The sequence below is a fragment of the Chiloscyllium punctatum genome, chromosome 2, assembly GCF_047496795.1.
Source record: "Chiloscyllium punctatum isolate Juve2018m chromosome 2, sChiPun1.3, whole genome shotgun sequence".
NCBI classification, from domain to species: domain Eukaryota; kingdom Metazoa; phylum Chordata; class Chondrichthyes; order Orectolobiformes; family Hemiscylliidae; genus Chiloscyllium; species Chiloscyllium punctatum.
In genome coordinates this window covers 42765352-42783825 of record NC_092740.1, presented here as the reverse complement: position 1 = coordinate 42783825, position 18474 = coordinate 42765352, and the positions used below count along the sequence as shown (strand labels likewise).

Below are 18474 nucleotides of genomic sequence, written 5' to 3'. Positions count from 1 at the left end.
TATAATCTTGGCAAAACTGTCAGGAGGAAAATGGCTTCTGAAACATCTGCTGAGTGAGACCTCTGCAATGGTGCCATAGATGCATGTTATTTGCACATGGGGTGGAACTGAATTTTCTTTCCCCTCCGCTATTCAGAATGTTAGACTGAACTGTTTTATCTTTGCCTTTTACTTGCTTTGGAATGAACAAACTTATCAATTTTCTTGGAACCAATAGAAGTTAAAAACTGATGCAGTGAAAAATTGGTTGTTGGTTTACTAAGAGCCTCTTTCACTATTTTGATTGATTGGCATGGTGGCACAATGGTTAGTACCTGGGACCTAGGTCAATTACCAGCCTCAGGTGAGTGTCTGTCTGTGTGGAGTTTGTATGTTCTCCATGTGTCTGTGCGGGTTTCCATTAGATGCTCTGGTTTCTTCTCACAGTCCAAAGATGTGCAGTTTAGGTAATTTGGCAATGCTAGATTGTATGTAGTGTCCAGGGGTGTGCAGGTTAGGTATCTCGGCCATGCTAAATTGTCTGTAATGTACAGATTAGGTGGTTTAGCCATGCTAGGTTACAAAGATTTCTGGGGAGGGTGGAGGTCAGTGGGTCTGAAGGAGATATTCTTTGGAGAGTTGGACCGAATGGCCTCTACCTGCGCTGTAGAATTCTAAGATTCATTCACAGGATGTGTGTGTCACTGGCTAAGCCAATATTTATTGCTCATCCTTAACTGGCCAGAGAGCAGTTAACAGTCAGCAACATTGCAGAAGGCCAGGAGTCACAAAGGCCAGATCAGGTAAGGATGGTAGTTCCTTGCCTAAATGGCATTGATGAACCAGGTAGATTTTCCCTCAGCAACCAACAATGGTTTCATAGTTATCATTAGATTCTTAATTCCAGACTTCTATTGAATTCAAATTCATTCCAGATGCCATGGTGGGATTGGGACCCAGGTCCCTAGAACATTGCCTGATTCCCTGGACTAGGACATCACCTTCCCCTGGCCTTTGCTGGCATTGATCATTTTTATTCTCATTATCTATACAGTAACTCGAAATGCAGTCCCAATGTAAAGGGACTCCGCCTGTGTGAAATGGGGAAGTAGTGCTTGAAAAGCATGGAGAAGCACTATGCAGGATGTAGATCCATGGTGCAAGTTTGAAATACCAATTGCTTTATCCATTGATATCAAACATTGGAAATACCATACTCTGCTCAGAAAAAGGGATGTACAAATTTTGCTCTAGATTTTTCTGTCTCTCAGCTCATCTATCTTTTTCCTTTTATCATTATTGCATCCTATTCCATCATGTATCTACTTCAGCTTGCCTGTATCAAAGACCCATCAGCGTAGACACAAATGAACTTCATGTGAAAACAGTGTATCCTAAAAGAGTTCATGATGGAAGACAAACTTGCCTTTGAAATTTTAGGTGAATATTTGAACTCAATGTTGATCATGCTACAGCATTAGAGAGAGATATACTGAAAATATTCAGGACTGGAGACAACATATTGGTGTCTGGTAATGTCTTACAGTGAAAAATGTCATATTATACATTCAGTCTTTTGTTCTGGGTGTTGCTTCTGATCCCTGAATGATTTCATGATTCATAGCAACCGTATGAATGCTTGAATAACCAAATACTTGTCACTTACATCAAACCTATTCCTAGCCTGCAGGGGAGATGGGAGTCACAGCTGCTCCTGGAGAGTATTTTGCGTACTGGAAGCTTTAAACCCCTAAAACAGTGTAACACATCTAATATTTTTTCACTGAAATTTGGTTAATTTATTTGCCACCATCCTCTGCAATTGAAAAGTTGCCAGTGCAGTCTACATGTACGCACTGACCTCTGATAAATTTGTCTCTGCTAAAACAAGGAGGAGAATTGTTCACAGCCCTGTTAAACATTCAAACACAACGTTCTTCACAAAACTTTCAAGATTATGATCTATTGGAAAATTCAGAGGTAGGTTTTTCAACTTGTCAGGCTAGTCTGAAACTGATGTGGATTGACCATCAAATAATTATTGAAATCTATAATAGGTGATCGATTTCACCACTTTAATACCATGTCCGGGCAGTGAGTTAAAAACTATCCACCCTTTTCCACTCCCCCACCCCCAATCCTCACCCCATTGTCTGTGACATTATTTCCCTTTTTCTCAGTTGTCATTAATTTTCTTTTTTATATTCACTGAAATAAAAAGGCTCAAAGCTGGATATTTCCGTGTTTTTGTAGAGGAGAGGAGAAGAAGAGAAGAATTCCATCCTGCATGTGTGTTTCAATATTAAACTCCTTACACTAAGGTGGATCAAACCAATGTACACATTTCACAAGACAAATGTGATCATGGGCTCATTTGTGTAGTTTCATGGCTGTGGGTGGCATGGTGCCTGAGTGGTTAGCACCGCTGCCTCACAGCGCCAGAGACCCGGGTTTGATGCCAGCCTCCGGCGACTGCCTGAGTGGAGTTTGCACATTCTCCCTGTGTCTACATGGGTTTCCTCTGGGTGCTCCGGTTTCCTCCCACAGTCCAAAGATGTACCAGTTAGGTGAATTGGCTATGCTAACTTGCCCATAGTGTTCAGGGATATGTAGATGATGGACATTAGTCAGGGGAAATGTAGAGCAATGGAGTAGGGGAATGGGTTTGGGTGAGATACAATTCGAACAGTCGATGTGGACTTGTTGGGCCAAATGGCCTGTTTCTACATTGTAGGGATTCTATGATTGATCTCAAAACCTACAAAGTCACACCTCGACGTTATGTCTTTTGAATACTTTTAAGTATTTTGTCTTGCCTGCTGTGCTTACAAATTCTTTGTAATGTGTTCTGACAGGAATATTACATTTTCTTTTCACTGGATTGAGCATCCAATGCCCTCTTGAATGCTTCAAAGGAAAACTTTTTTCTCACTTTTTGCATTTGCTTCTTTTGCAAAACAACTCAAAACTCCGGTGCTTAATCTATTTTGTTTCTCATTGTCCACTCTGTCTAGCCCCTAACGATTTTGAAAATGTCTATCAAATCTCCTCTGAGCCTCCTCCTCTCCAAGGAAAACAGTCCCAATGTCTCCAATCATTTTTTAGAATGGAAGTGTTTCAATGCTGGACCAGCCCTGCTGATGTAATGTTAATGATACTGGACAAATAAACCAGAACTCCAGTATAATCTTCTAATATTGAATCCTAGCATGGCATATGGTGAAATTTGAATTCAATTTAAAAAAATGAAATAATAACCCAGTTGTGACCGAGTAACCACTGTTGATTTTTGTAAATATCTATTTGGTTTCCTAAAGTCCTTTAAGGAAGGAAATCTGCCATCTTTACCTGGTCTGACTACATGTGACTCATAGCATTGTGGTTGACTTTTAGCTGTGTGCTGAGTCATTTAGGATGGATAATAACTGTTGTCTTAACCAGTGACACCCATTCCCGATGAACAAATGAAAAATGTTTTGTAAACCTCTTCCACATTCTATCCAATACGTTCACATCCATTATATAATGGGGTGTCCAGAACTGTTCATTATATTCTAGCTGAGGTCCGACCAAGGTCTTTTATAAGTTTATCAGAGCCAGAGGGGGAATTGTAGTGATTGTAATGAGGTCAGTCAGGTGGACCTCACAGAATATGAATTCCCTGATTGGGGCTGTTAATCTGGTCCAATCAGGATGCCCTGGCTGACAGATACAAACAGGAGAGTCAGAGGTTCTGCTCGCTCTGAGAGTTGGCTCTGAGGAAGCTTGACTGGTTTCAAGTAATATGGATGTATAAATAAAAGGGAGGAGCATAATGTTGCAGTTTGCTTCAAGTTATGCCTCCAGCACAGAGAGAAGATTAAGTTCCTGGTCATTTGAACTCTAGTCTGTAAACTGCTTCAGGGTATTACAAGAAGTGGTTGCAGACCTTCACACTCTCCTGCAGGACAGCTGATGCCAATAGGATCTGGTGGGCATACATTGTCAGTGACCATGAAAGTCTATATTCCCCTCAACTACTTCACCCTTGGCTCCTTCTAGGTATCTGCACAGGACACTTGCAGAATCTCACAATCTGTTACCTGCACATATAATTGGCTAAGTGATCGATGCCACATCTCCCAGTCCAGTCATTTTTGAGCATTTCGCAACTCATGAGGCCAGTCAGCATTTTGCAGCCCCGGCTGGTGTTCTGAAGGGCAGGGAGTCACTGGCTATGAATACATCACTAGATTGCTGTGAATTGGCAATTGCAAAAACTTCTACCACATCAATGAGTTGCTCAAATGCAACCACAAGAAGATCATCCTACCTCCCTGTACGAGGTTTCCAGGGAACTAGCGTTTCGTTTCTGTTCTGTGTCCATCAAACTGTTCTGAGCTGTTCAGATGTCTTACTGGCTAGATGCTTTGGGAAATATCTGAGGCTGTCAGAAAGTCATGGAATCACTCAGAGCAGAAAAGGCCCTTCGGCCCATTGAGTTTGCACTGACATCTCTACCATTAAAGGTACATTAATACAGTGTTTGGCCTTTATTAATAGAGGGATTGAGTTCCGGAACCAGGAGGTTATACTGCAGCTGTACAAAGCTCTGGTACGGCCACACTTGGAGTATTGTTTACAGTTTTGGTCACCGCATTATAAGAAGGATGTGGAAGCTTTGCAAAGGGTGCAGAGGAGATTTACTAGGATGTTGCCTGGTATGGAAGGAATGTTTTATGAGGAAAGGCTGAGGGCCTTGAGGCTGTTCTCGTTAGAGAGAAGAAGGTTGAGAGGTGACTTAATAGAGACATACAAGATAATCAGAGGGTTAGATAGGGTGGTCAGGGAGAGCCTTTTTCCAAGTATGGGGACGGTAAACACGAGGGGACACAACTTTAAAGTGAGTGGAGATAGGTATAAGACAGATGTCAGAGGTAGTTTCTTTACTCAGAGAGTAGTAAGGGTATGGAATGCTTTGCCTGCAACAGTAGTAGATTCGCCAAGTTTAAGTGCATTTAAGTCGTCATTGGACAGGCAAATGGACGTACATGGAATAGTGTAGATGGGATGGGCTTCAGATTAGTACGACAGGGCGATGCAACATCGAGGGCCAAGGAGCCTGTACTGCGCTGTAATGTTCTATGTTCTAATCCTAAGTTCCTTCACTTGTCCCATATCCTTGGATATTATGATATTTCAAGTTCTCAACCAAACATTTTACAGAGTCATAGAATTATTGAGTCATACACCATGGAAACACACTCTTTGGTCCAACCAGTCCATGCTGAACATAATCAAAACATAAACTAGTCCCACCTGCCTGTGCCTGGCCGATATCCCTCCAAACCTTTCCTATTCATATACTTATCTAAATACCCTATAAATGTTGTAACTGTAGCCACATCCATCTCTTCCTCTAAGTTCCATTCCACACATGAACCACTCTCTGTGTAAAAAAAAATGCCTGAGGAGAAAGTGAGGACTGCAGATGCTGGAGATCAGAGCTGAAAATGTGTTGCTGGAAAAGCGCAGCAGGTCAGGCAGCATCCAAGGAACAGGAGAATCGACGTTTCGGGCATAAGCCCTTCTTCAGGAATGAGGAAAGTGTGTTCAGCAGGCTAAGATAAAAGGTAGGGAGGAGGGACTTGGGGGAGGGGTGTTGGAAATGCGATAGGTGGAAGGAGGTCAAGGTGAGGGTGATAGGCCGGAGTGGGGTGGGGGCGAAGAGGTCAGGAAGAAGATTGCAGGTTAGGAAGGCGGTGCTAAATTCGAGGGATTTGACTGAGACAAGGTGGGGGATGGGGAAATGAGGAAACTGGAGAAATCTGAGTTCATGCCTTGTGGTTGGAGGGTTCCTAGGCGGAAGATGAGGCGCTCTTCCTCCAACCGTTGTGTTGCTATGGTCTGGCGATGGAGGAGTCCAAGGACCTGCATGTCCTTGGTGGAGTGGGAGGGGGAGTTGAAGTGTTGAGCTATGGGGTGGTTGGGTTGGTTGGTCCGGGTGTCCCAGAGGTGTTCTCTGAAACGTTCCGCAAGTAGGCGGCCAGTCTCCCCAATATAGAGGACGCCACATCAGGTGCAGCGGATGCAATAGATGATGTGTGTGGAGGTGCAGGTGAATTTATGGCAGATCTGGAAGTATCCCTTGGGGCCTTGGAGGGAAGTAAGGGGGGAGGTGTGGGCGTAAGTTTTGCATTTCTTTTTGCCTTTTTAAAATCATTCTTCTTTCACCTTAAAAATTTGCCCCCAGTCTTGAAATGACCCACCATAGGGAAAAGACACCTCTCATTCACCTTGTCTACATCCCTCATTATTTCTGAAGCCTCTATAAGGTCACCTCTCAACCTCCTATGCTCCATTGAAACAAGTTTCAACCTATTCAGCTTTTCCTTATAATGCAAACTCCCCATTCCTGGCAACATCCTAGTAAGTCTCTTCTGAACTCTCTCCAGCTTAATAATATACTTCCTATAAAAAGGTGACCAGAACTAGACAGTATTCCAGAAGAGGCCTCACCAATGTCCTGTATATCCTCAACATATTACCCCAACTCCCATATTCAAAGATCTGAGCAATGAAGGCAAGCATGCTAAATGCCTTCTTAACCACCATACCTACATGTGATACAAACTTCAAAGAATTATGTATCTGAACCTCTACGTCTCTCTGTTCTACATCACTCACAAAGGCCCTACTTTCAATTGTAGAAGTCAAACTTTTGTTTGTTTTACCAAAATGTAATACCTTACATTTATCCAAATTAAACTCCATCTGCCACTCTTCAGCCCATTCACCCAGTTGATCAAGATCTCTTTGTAATCTGAGATAACCTTAGAACATAGAACATAGAACATAGAACAATACAGCACAGAACAGGCCCTTCGGCCCACGATGTTGTGCCGAACTTCTAACCTAGATTAAGCACCCATCCATGTACCTATCCAAATGCCGCTTAAAGGTCGCCAATGACTCTGACTCTACCACTCCCACGGGCAGCGCATTCCATGCCCCCACCACTCTCTGGGTAAAGAACCCACCCCTGACATCTCCCCTATACCTTCCACCCTTCACCTTAAATTTATGTCCCCTTGTAACACTCTGTTGTACCCGGGGAAAAAGTTTCTGACTGTCTACTCTATCTATTCCTCTGATCATCTTATAAACCTCTATCAAGTCACCCCTCATCCTTCGCCGTTCCAACGAGAAAAGGCCGAGAACTCTCAACCTATCCTCGTACGACCTACTCTCCATTCCAGGCAACATCCTGGTAAATCTTCTCTGCACCCTCTCCAAAGCTTCCACATCTTTCCTAAAGTGAGGCGACCAGAACTGCACACAGTACTCCAACTGTGGCCTAACCAAAGTCCTGTACAGCTGCAACATCACTTCACGACTCTTGAATTCAATCCCTCTGCTAATGAACGATAATACTCCATAGGCCTTCTTACAAACTCTATACACCTGAGTGGCAACTTTCAAAGATCTATGTACATAGACCCCAAGATCCCTCTGTTCCTCCACCTGACTAAGAACCCTACCATTAACCCTGTATTCCGCATTCTTATTTGTTCTTCCAAAATGGACAACCTCACACTTGACAGGGTTGAACTCCATCTGCCACTCCTCAGCCCAGCTCTGCATCATATCTAAGTCCCTCTGCAGCCGACAACAGCCCTCCTCACTGTCCACAACTCCACCTATCTTCGTATCATCTGCAAATTTACTGACCCACCCTTCGACTCCCTCATCTAAGTCATTAATAAAAATTACAAACAGCAAAGGACCCAGAACTGATCCCTGCGGAACTCCACTTGTAACTGGGCTCCAGGCTGAATATTTACCATCTACCACCACTCTCTGCCTTCGACCGGTTCGCCAGTTTTCTATCCACTTCACTGTCCACTCTACCACCAAATTTGGTGTCATCTGCAGCAAAAAAACTTCTTTAAAATTTGTAAGGTATCTGGCCTCCACTACCTTCCCAGGCAGTGTGTTCCAGATTTTCATTACCCTCTGAGTGAAAAAGGTTTTTTTCTCAAATCCCCTCTAAATCTCCAGCTGTCTCTTACCCTAAAACTATGTCCCCTCATGATTGACCCCCCTCAACAAAGGGAACAATTGGTCTCTATTGACCCTGTCCATACTCCTCACAATCTCATATACATCAATGATGTCTCACCTCAGTCTTCTCCCTTCTAAAGAAGAAAATCCAAGCCTAGCTAGCCCGTCCTTACAGCTCAATTTCTCCAACCCAGGCAATATTCTAGTGAACCTCTCTGTACTCCCCCTAGTGCTATCACATCCTTCCTATAGTGAGGTGACTAGAGCTGAACACAGTACCCCAACTGTGGCCCAAATCTTTTTACTTGCGTCTTGTCAATTGTGGACAGACTGTGTCCATATGCAGCAAGACCTGGAAAATATCCAAGCTTGTGGCAAGTGACATTTGCATCATGCAGATGTCAGGCAATGACCATCTCCACCTTTGTGTTCAGCTCTTTTGTCCATATCTGAACAAAGGACATAATGAGGTCAGGAGCTGGCTGGCTTTGGTGGAATCTAAACTGAGCTTCAGTGGGCAGCTTATTGCTGAACAATTGCCATTTACTAGCACTGTCAATGACCCCTTCTAAAATGTTGTTGATGTTTGAGAGTAGATTGATTGAATGATTGTATTTGTATTTGTCATGATTTTTGAGAACAAGACATACCTGGGCAATGTACCTGGGCTATGCTGGAACATTGTGGCGAGGGACATAGTTAGTTCTGCAGCTTAAGTCTTGAATTCTATTGCTCCTGTGCTGTCTGGGTCAATAGTTTTTCAGTACCCAGTGCCTCCAACTGTTTTATGATGTTCACATGGAGTGAACCGAATTGGCAAAAGACTGATATCCATGATGCTTGGGACTTGGAAGGAAACCAAAGTGAGTCATCTACTACTAGATAAGTGTGATTGCAAATATACCATCCTAATCTTGTGTTGAAGAGCTGAGCTCCCCAATCATTTAGGTTGGGCATATTTGTGAAGGTTCATCCTCTCGTTAGTTGTTCTGTTGTCCTCCATCTTACATGAGTAGATGTGGCAGGAGTTCAGAGCTTAGTTTTGATTTACTGATTGTGGGATTATGTCGTCTTGTCTCTTGTATCTTCGTTCCATCCTTTTGGATGCACATGGTCCTGTGTGGTAGCTTCACCAGATTGATACCTCATTTTCAGGCATGTCTGATGCATGCTCTCTGACACTGTTGATTGAACCAAGTTTAAAAATCTAATTAGATCAGGAAATTGATTGATCCCTGGCTTGATGGTAATGGCAGAATGGGGGATATGCTGAGCCATGAAGTTGCAGATTGTTTTTGAGTGCAACCCTGCTGTGACAGATGGTCCACGTCTCTTGAATACCCAGTTTTGCACTGCTAGGTCCATTTGAAATGTATTGTTGATCGGAACACATAATGTATGGTGGATATTCTCAATCGGAAGACAACTTCATCTCTGTAAGGTGCAGTAGCTACTCCTATTGATACTGTCCTACAGATACATGTGCAGTAAGTAGATTGATGGGAGAAAAGTCACAGAATTGTGTGTTACAGAAGAGACCCTTTGGCCCATTGAGTCTGCACTGACAAAGACTACTCTAAATCTATGCTTGACCCACTTTCCAGCACTTGGTCCACAACCTTTTAATGTTATGACATTTCAGGTGCTCATCCGAGTTCTTTTTTAAAGCTTTAGAGGTTTCTCCCAGGCAGTGGATTCTGGACCCCACTAACCTCCAGGTGGTCAAGTCAGGATTTCCTTCTTGTTCATCCCCCATTCCCCAGTCTAATAGATACATCTTGTAGGATTCAGTAACTATCAATTGATGGGGCAGTAATCAACAGGAAGTTTCCTAGCTCATGTTTGATCTGATGCCATGAACCACATTAGGTCTGGAGAGATTGCTGAGGACACCAAGGGCAACTCCCTGCTTACTTTATATTAAACATCTGTCAGATTGTACTTAGATATGCCATTGCAATCACCTTTCCTGACCTAATTAGATCATTAAACCTCTTTAACACTCTCCAGTAGCATGGCACAACACTTATCCTGCTAATCTCCTCTTCTTGAATCTCAACCTGGAAGAGAGCTTGCCTATGGGGCCTTACAGACAGCAGCTTGAGCTTTCAGGAGGCATTCATACAGTGGGACACAGCATTCCTACTTTGGAAATCTGTTGCTTCAGTTTGTGGACAATTTCAGCACGGATATCTTCACCTAGGTCTTTTTAAATATTTCAGCTGAAGTAGAGTTACACTGTTGGCATCATGCCTGCAATCCCTCTTTGTTTGGGAAGTCCAATGCAGCCTGTGAGTTAAAAATGGGTTGACAAAAGCATTGAGCTCCCCTGTCCTGATAATGTGTTTTTTTTTTCACTGCCAAAACATCAGCAAGTTAAAATCATCACCCTATACCTTATATGTCGATAGCACTATTCTCATGTGTAACAATGTCACTTGTCAATATTGTATTCCCTTTGACACTTTCTTTCCTGTTAAAAATCTTTACCTTACGAATTTTCTGTGTATTCAACTGCCTCAGACTTGACTGTCTTCCCAGTATAGCGCTGGCAGCCAATTTCACTGATCTGCACGAAGTTTCTATGTTCAGGACATTAATGGAAATCAGAAACAATGGAATTCCAACAGTAAATCTTTGGCTAGTTAACTGAATACTTCTCTCCCTGCTGATACCAAGTCTCAAAAATGTACCTACCCAACAGTCAATTCCGTAGTCGGAAGTAGTCCAGATTTTCATTACCCTCTGAGTGAAAAAGATTTTTTTCTCAAATCCCCTCTAAATCTCCAGCTGTTTCTTACCCTAAAACTATGTCCCCTCATGATTGACTGAAATAGTCATTTTCACTTTATGCAATGATCATTGTAGTAAAATATTCTCAAGGCTATCTGGAATATTTAACTTCATAATGGTTCACCATCTGTTGGATATGACTTATTACATTTTCTATGCTCTTAAAGTACTTTTTAAAACTTTTTGACTGTTTGAAATTTTGTTTGAATTGGCTAAATCAAGTTCGTTATTAAGACGCAAATTCCTAAGGACTGGGATCATTCTGTTTTCGGACTGTCTGAAAGCAGGAGGGAAACCTCAGCCTATAAAGAAGAGAAATTCTGTTGGATCCTCTGGCAGTCAGGTCGTTGATTGGTAGATGGCAGTGTAGACCAGGAAGTTCCGGCTATCTACTGCTACCAGCCAACCATATTACTCATTCCTGATGAAGGGCTTATGTCCGAAACATTGATTCTTCTGCTCCTCGGATGCTGCCTGACCTGCTATGTTTTTCCAGCACCACAATCTTGACCAGCCAATCAGAGACCAGCAGCTCTAGAATTCAGCAATGCCAAAGTGGATAACCATTGCTGTTGCCAATACAACAAACCTTGGACTCCCATGACTGAGGATCTCCCATGAAAAAGGTATGTTTTTAAAAATTAATTCATGGGATATGAGTATCGCTGGCTAGGCCAACCTTTATCAATAATTATCCTTGACAAGGTAGCAATGGGCTACCTTCTTGAACCTTGCAGTTCTATGGATGTACTGGCACAGTGCTTGTAGGAAGGGAATTCCAGGATTTTGACTGAACAACAGGAATGGTGGTATAGTTTCAACTCAGGATGGTGAATGGCTTGGAGGGAAACTTGCAGGTGGTGGCGTTCCCATGTACCTGCTGCCTTAGTCCTTTTTAAGTGGTGATGGCCATGGAATTGGAATCTGCTGTCTGAGGAGTGTCAGTAAGCTACTGCACTGCATCTTGTTGATGGTTCATACTGTTGTCGGTGGTGGAGAGAGCAAACATTGAAAGTAGTGGCAGTCAAGTGGGCTGCTTTTGCCCTGGGTGGTGTCAAACGTCTTTGTGCAAATGTTGTTTATTGGAGGTGGATGGGCTTTTCACAAAGTGAGACCTAAGGGGACAATGATGGGGGAAGGACTGTTGGAAATGAGGAAAGGGAAGGGTGGTTCTTTGCAGCTTTGGGCCTGGTCCCTTGGTCATGCACAGATCAAGTACCCACCATAGGTAAGGCAGGAAGATGGCAGATTCTAGTCTGCCAACATCCTGTCTGAATTAGTTCACTCTCTGCCTCCAGTCCTGGAACATTCCAACCAGAGAATGTGAAAATATTTTTAAAAGATTTTTTTTAATGCATTAATTGCCCATCCTTAATTGTTCAGGGTCAATCACATTGCTATGGGTCTGGAGTCACATGTAAACTAGACCAGGTAACGACAGTGGATTTCTTCTTTAAAGGATATTTGTGAACCAGCTAGGTTTTTTCCTAACAATTGACTATGGTTTCATGGTCACCATTCGACTCTTAATTCCAGATTTTTCTAAACTGAAATTAAATTCCACTATCTGCTCTGGCAAGGTTTGAACTCAGGTCCCCAGAACATTACATGGGTCTCTGGATTAATAGTGTAGTAATAATACCACTATGCAATGGGAGATATGAATAGCATAAAGTCCTTAATATCACAAGATATCATCCATTTTGTTGTTTTAGTCTGTTTCACAATGGGATGGCTCACTAAATGGGGTAACTGACACAGTGCCATAAAAAAAAGCAGAATTTCTTTAGTGGCAGGAAAACAATTCATGACAAAAAAACAAAAAAAAAAGGAAAAGCTTTTTTGTTTCCCATGAATAATTAAAGTTCTGAAGAGAATATCATGCTGGCCATTATCAATAGCATGTAGGAGAAGTTAATGGGGAGAGTTGGCATCTTCCTGCTGTGTGAATAGTCAGCACTGAAATGACACTGTCTTTAGTTAAATACAAAAAGAATGATTATAATTCTGAACAGTTATTGTACAGAACCTAAGACAATAGGAACCAGTAGTCAACAGTGTTGCAAGGAAACCATTCAGTCAAATGTAGGATGCAGTGGAAGGAAGATATTACTTCTTAGTTCTTGTGATCAAGCTGCGAGTCTACTAAGATTGTATCCTCAGCACATTCCACTTCAAACATGAAAGCTGGATAACATATTCTAGGCAGTTGCACCTTCATTGTCCCAAATATACCCTCAGCATCTCTTGGCATGACAGTCACTGACTTAGGGCTACTGAGTGGACCATCAGTATTCCACCAGCATGCATCAGTGCTAAGCTAGTGATGCTTGTGCTGACTCCGTTACCTTCATTGGATGGAAGATGGCTATATATATCCAACACCTTCTAGATGGTAACATGGTGGCTGGCTTGTGAACTGCTGTGTATTTACACCACCACCACAAGGACATGTGTAAATGAGCTTTGAAGGTAGCAGACCTTGACACTGGCAACTGGGAGACTGATGGCCTTGACCTCTGGAAGCTGATTGTAAGCTAGACTGATCAAGGAGAGGTGCCAGCGAAACCTGCAATCTTTCAGTTCACTGTCTTCATCTTCAACAAAAGAAGCAGAAGCCACCATTGCAGAGTAAAGTTCTAAGTCATAGCAAGTGATGCTTAACACAGTATTGACAACCACAACACAAATCATCAACTTAAAAGGTGAAAGGTTAATTCTTGTGATTAAGTCTATAGTTTCTGTGATCATTCATAGCAGAAATTACAAATGTGTAATGAAGACTCAATTTATAATTCACTGACAATTTTTTTAAAAAAGAGTCAGAAAATCAATTTTACATAGTGAGTTGAAAACAACATTTCTGAGTAATGATGTGATTTTAACTAAATGACTATGTAGTGAGCTAATTTCCATGTTGTTTGTTTATCTTGACAAAGGGGTCTAGAAAAACAACGTTCATTCACAGAGAAGATGTTGATGACAACAGAGGTGTTCTTATTAGTAAAAGCATCTCAAAACACAGTCAGGGTAGAGATGAGAAGTTCTGAGTATTTTAAGAATAAAATTTCATAAGTACAAGATGGAGATGTCAGACAGGAAGACATCTTATGAGGATGTTGAAGACAAGAGTTTAAGGAATCCATGTTCAGCAGTAATAGTCAGCTGAGTTAGCAGCTTGCTTAAAAGTCCAGAAGAGTGTTATTAATCGATGAAAATAACATTAAGTCAGTGCATAAGACGTTGCCAAAATGGAAACCGATTACAGTTGTGCCAGCTGAGCAAGAACCTTTAAGGTGGAAATAAGAGTAACCCTTTATTGAGATTGGAGTGTATGCAAGGTTGCTGCTGGGATAAAAGGCTTGATATTTTTAATGAGCTTTTTCCATTGGATCTTGTACAGTGTAGTATAGTCTTTCTTTCCTTTGTGTAATGAACATTTATGTTCTTTTGTTAAAAGTGCATTGTCAGCCTCTTGTGGATATGTTCCGTGACTAACCTCCGGGGTAAACAAAAGAACAATTGAAATTTATGCTTTATAAAGCTGGGTCTTAGACTGTGATCTGATTGTTCCAGTATTCCAGTATCAGTTGGGATCATATTGTATTACACATTTCAATTTATGACCACGGACCGCCTTTCACTGAAATTTCTCTTAAAACATGTTCTACACTAAACAAGTTAGAAATTTCAAATACAAAAGAAAAATACTGTGGATGGTGGAAATCTTTATTCAAGACAGAAAATTATTTAGTCATTCTGGCAGCTTCTGTGGAGAAAGAAACAAAATTGAAGATTTGGGATGGTTGCCCATTGTTAGACGAATAAAATGCTAAGGATTGAACAGGTTTTAAGTAAATAGAAGAGAGGAGATGATGTAAAAAGGAAGACAGCATAAAAGGGAGGCCTGTGACAGGTGGAAGGTAAGATTGAATAAATAACAAAGAGATGCAGGTGCACGATAAAATGGAATGATAACCAAACTAGAAGCAAAAGATCTAAATGGGTTAGCAGAATCATTTCACAAAGATATTGATGAAAAAAGTGGGCTCTTGTTGTGTAAGAGGTTTAGGACCAAATTTGTGATGATGTAATGGAACTGCTCCTCACTGGGCATAAATAGTACTGTGGACAGAGTAAGGGAAAAAAGAAAAAAAAAGACATGGAGAGAATTATCTTCCAATCTGTTTGTCAATAAGATCCCTTGTTTGGATATGAAAAGAGTGAATGTAAGTCCCAGCTGCCCCTCCCTTTATTGACTTTTAACAAATTGCAACATCTGCCTGGTATGTGGAATGTTTTCAAACCTGTTTTATGCCTGAGAAATAAACATTGCACCTACATTACAGAAAATTTCTGAGATTGAACAGTCAAGTATTCAAGTCCTTTAAACAAATGAATGTTTAAGTGAGGGATCAGTTATTTTAGGGTTATGTCTCCTTCCCCAGGAGCACACCCACAAAGTCTATGAAAAAGTATTTTTCCAATGTGGAGGCAGTCCTCCTGCTTGCAGACTATTTGTTCTACTACATTGGCTAACAAATGGCCTCATTCTTAATGCTGAAGGCCAAGTGGAAAACCCCGTCTACCTACTGTGGGCTCTGTAGGGGAGGGCCCATCTAATCAGACCACCTGTCATCCTGGAGGGGCTTCCTGATGTCAATGGCAGCTCCTATGGTGATAATTCACACCCCCACCCCCACCCACTTACCAACTGCCACCTCCCTACTATTTGCTGAGACCTTTCTGATTGTCCCTGGTGACCTCTGTCATGTATCACATAGGTGTGAGTGATGCATTGTTGGTTGGCAGGTCTTAGAGGTGGGCTCTTGAACCTTAAAGGTACAGCTGCCTTAAAAGCATCCCAGGAGCTGCAAGATGGGCACAAAATCTAGCTGGACACTCCAAAATAGGCTTTCTCTTTCTCTTTTCCCTGTCTTTGAGGCCATTGATTCAACAATACCCCAAAAACCAAAGAACTGTGGATGCTGGAAATCAGAGACACAAACAGAAATTGCTGGGAAAACTCAGCAGGACTGGCAGCATTTGTCAGAAGAAAGCAGAGTTAATGTTTCGTGTTTAGCAACCCTTCTACAGACCAAATTCCACTTTGTCATCGAACTGACCAGCATTGCCTTTTATGAAGAAGGAAGGATGGGCCGTAAAATCTGGTCATAGAAATGATGCTGTAATTCTGAATCATAGAATCATCACAGTATGGAAGGAAGACATTCAGCTGTTCAGGTCTGACACAGTCAACATAACCATTTCACTTCATGCCATTCTCCTGCCTTTCTTCTGTAACTCTGCATTTCTTCCTTCGAGCTCACTTTGGAATAACTAGATGGAGCCTGCCTCCAAAACCATCTCAGGCAGTGTATTCCAGACCCTAAGCCCTCGTTGCATGAAAAGGATTTTCCTCATATCATTTTTTTGCTTCTTTTATCAATTATTTTAACATCCATGCCCTTCTAGTTTTCCATCCTCTCACGAATGGGAATATTTTCTCTCTATTTACTCCGTCCAGACCTTTCACAATTTTGAACATTTAAATCCGATCTCCTCTCAATTTTCTTTTATGCAGGAAGAACAGTCTCAGTTTATATTCAGAACCGAACTTTTTTCAACCATTCACATAAACTTGTTTCGCACTCTCTTCAATGCCTTCACAGACATCCAAAGCTGTGGCACCCAGAACTATATACATTACTCCAGCTGATGCTGAGCTGCTCCCTTATATCAATTTAACATAAAGTCATTGTTGCTTCTATTAGTAAAGCCTAGGAGATGGTGGGCTTTATTAACTGCCCTTCATTCTTAAGGATATATAACTAATGGGTGGCATTACTATCTCATTAGTATTGCACTGGTGTTTAGTGAGTTCTCTTATGAGTGTAGAAACCGCTATGAGTTGTCCCTTGAATGATTGTTCCTTAACCAAAATCTATTTGATTTATTTTTCATTGACTGGCTGTTCCTGGAACATTTGTGGCATAACTATCTTTTCCTTGAACAAATTTGGCATGACTGGTTGTGGCTCAAGCAATTGTTTCTTGACTTTAACTAGCTTAACGCATTGACATTTGAAGAAAATTGAAGAGATATTCCTGTTCAAGAGTAAGAATTCTTGATTATGGAATTGACACCCTTTGTTTGCCGAATTGCTTAAATGTAACTTTAATCTTAAGCAGCATACCTCCTGTACTATGTAACTGTATCCATTATCTTCTGATTATATGGTAACACTCAGCCTTGTATCACCTTAAAATTAGTGAGATGGTAACAGACATAAATACCTTCATGTCAAAAATCTTGATAACCTATTTCTCTCAGAATATCTTTGGCTTCCCTTCTATTGTAACCTGTTCCACCTCACTAGTGTTTCCATGTGAGCAGCTAGTTGAATTGTCACTCCACTATAAGCCTGTCCTTTTTCAGCACATCTTCTGAAAATATTCTATGGTTTTAAGATAAAGCACACTTGTGCCTGTAAGGTTTCTTTGCAAGCAGTATTTTTCTAGCTTTTAGTATTTGCTGAGTGGTTTAATCTCTGTATTGAGTCTCACGTGTGGCTTCATAGTATTTGCATTTCTGCAGCTTCTGCTGATCCTCTATAATAAGGTTCGTCTTCTCCTCTGTGTGACTTCTGGACCTCTGCTTCATTTGGATCACTTTGTCTGGAATAAAATGTTTCTCTCACTTTAATGAATCTGACAGCACAATCCCCATCTTCAAACTTAGCCAAAGTTTCATTCTGTTATGTGGCTTAGCCACTGTGCTATATCGGATTGATTTTTGAACAGACCTCGGAGCTAATAACTGGGTATCCGTGAGATGCAATGGAACATTGGCGGCAGCAGAATTCAACTATAGTCTGTACTTTCATAGCCTCCAACATAACAATCCCATCAAGCCAAGGGATCAACCCTGGATCAATGGAGAGTGCAGAATCTATGTTTTAAGATAAAGCATGCTTGTGCCTGTAAGATTTCTTTGCTTGTAGTATTGATGCTAGCTGCAGAAGGTCATTCCAGGAACGAAGAAATGAGGTACCAACCTAGTGAAGCGACAGTAGGACTTCTTGGAGACACCCTTCAATGCAGCATGCATTAGACAATTCCCACAATGAATAGATCCAATCTATGCAATTTTGCCACAACCAGCCTTGAAAGATGGTAGACCATTAAACAACTAACATGAGGTGGGGGGTTCCACAAATATCCCCATCTTCAACAATGCGAAGCCTAGAACCTCAGGCAAAAGAACATCTTCAGCCAGATATGTCAACTGTTCTATTTTGTCATCTGCCTCCATTCCCCAACATCACAAATACCAACCTACAGATAATTTGATTAATTCCATGTGATATGAAGAAACAATTGAAGGCCCTGGATACTACTAATGCTATGGGTCCTGACAAAATTCCAGCTATGGTGCTTCGGAACTGGCTGCACTCCTAGCCAGGCTGATCCAGAAGAGTGACAGCATTGGCTTCTAGCCAACATGGAGCAAAATTGCCAGATATGTCCTTTATATTTTAAAAAACAGGGAGCAATCCAGTTTGGCCAGTTATCACCCATCAGCCTCCTTTTGATCATCCGCAGAGTGATGGAAAGTGTGCTATCCAGAAACACTTACACAGCAATAACATGCTTCACT

General features: G+C 41.6%; 1 protein-coding gene across 4 annotated transcripts in view; it reads left to right on the top strand.

Moving 5' to 3' along the window:
* The window catches only part of sv2ca (synaptic vesicle glycoprotein 2Ca), a 206443-nt gene that overhangs the window by 20004 nt on the left and 167965 nt on the right, over positions 1 to 18474 (top strand). The window contains exon 1 of one of the 4 annotated variants that reach the window (XM_072547748.1): positions 11342 to 11441. The exons of the other annotated variants lie outside the window; for them this stretch is intronic. The gene's annotated coding sequence lies outside the window, so the exon portion shown is untranslated. Of the gene's footprint in view, positions 1 to 11341; positions 11442 to 18474 lie in introns of those variants that run through there. 4 annotated transcript variants of the gene reach the window in all.